Source organism: Penaeus monodon, chromosome 34 (assembly GCF_015228065.2).
Source record: "Penaeus monodon isolate SGIC_2016 chromosome 34, NSTDA_Pmon_1, whole genome shotgun sequence".
NCBI lineage: Eukaryota > Metazoa > Arthropoda > Malacostraca > Decapoda > Penaeidae > Penaeus > Penaeus monodon.
Genome location: NC_051419.1, coordinates 19,460,233 through 19,460,776, shown reverse-complemented (window position 1 = coordinate 19,460,776; position 544 = coordinate 19,460,233). Strand labels below are relative to the sequence as shown.

Sequence of the window (544 nt, the reverse complement as noted above, 5' to 3'; positions counted from 1 at the left end):
GTAATACTAGTCTATATTATGTTAGCATGAGTTCGAAATATAACAACACTCGTTTAAGGTAAAATGATAATGGTTTTGAATATCAAATCACTTTTTAAAAGTGAAGGGATATTATAAAAATAACATGAGTTTTGTGATGTTTGGAGCCAAGCTAGATTTCCTCATCATGTGGGAATACTTGAAAAGGTTGAACATTAATCCTACTTACGATAAATACACCAACATGCATACAATAAAATGAAATCAGATACATGTCAGTGTTGTTCCTCGCATGTTTCATATCAATTCATAGGGTGATTTGAGCATTGTCTATGTTCTGTTGTTTTGCTTTGAAGGTGGGAAAATTGCGAGCAAGGAGACGACATTGCAATGCTTCGAAAAGTTTATGAACTGGTTAAATTGACAAAGTGGTTAACCATAAGCTCTGAGTAAATTCTGATAGACAGAGAGCTAATCGGATGGGTTGAAAAAAAATACAAAACTAAAATAGTTCATCCATCGAATCAGACTAAACTTAATTCAAAATACACTTCACTTTATTATT

At 32.2% G+C, this 544-nt stretch overlaps 1 protein-coding gene across 1 annotated transcript in view; it reads left to right on the top strand.

Annotated features, from left to right (window-relative positions):
• Positions 1–544, top strand: part of LOC119594630 (follistatin-related protein 5-like) — a gene marked incomplete at both ends in the record, with an annotated part of 70,881 nt that overhangs the window by 68,997 nt on the left and 1,340 nt on the right.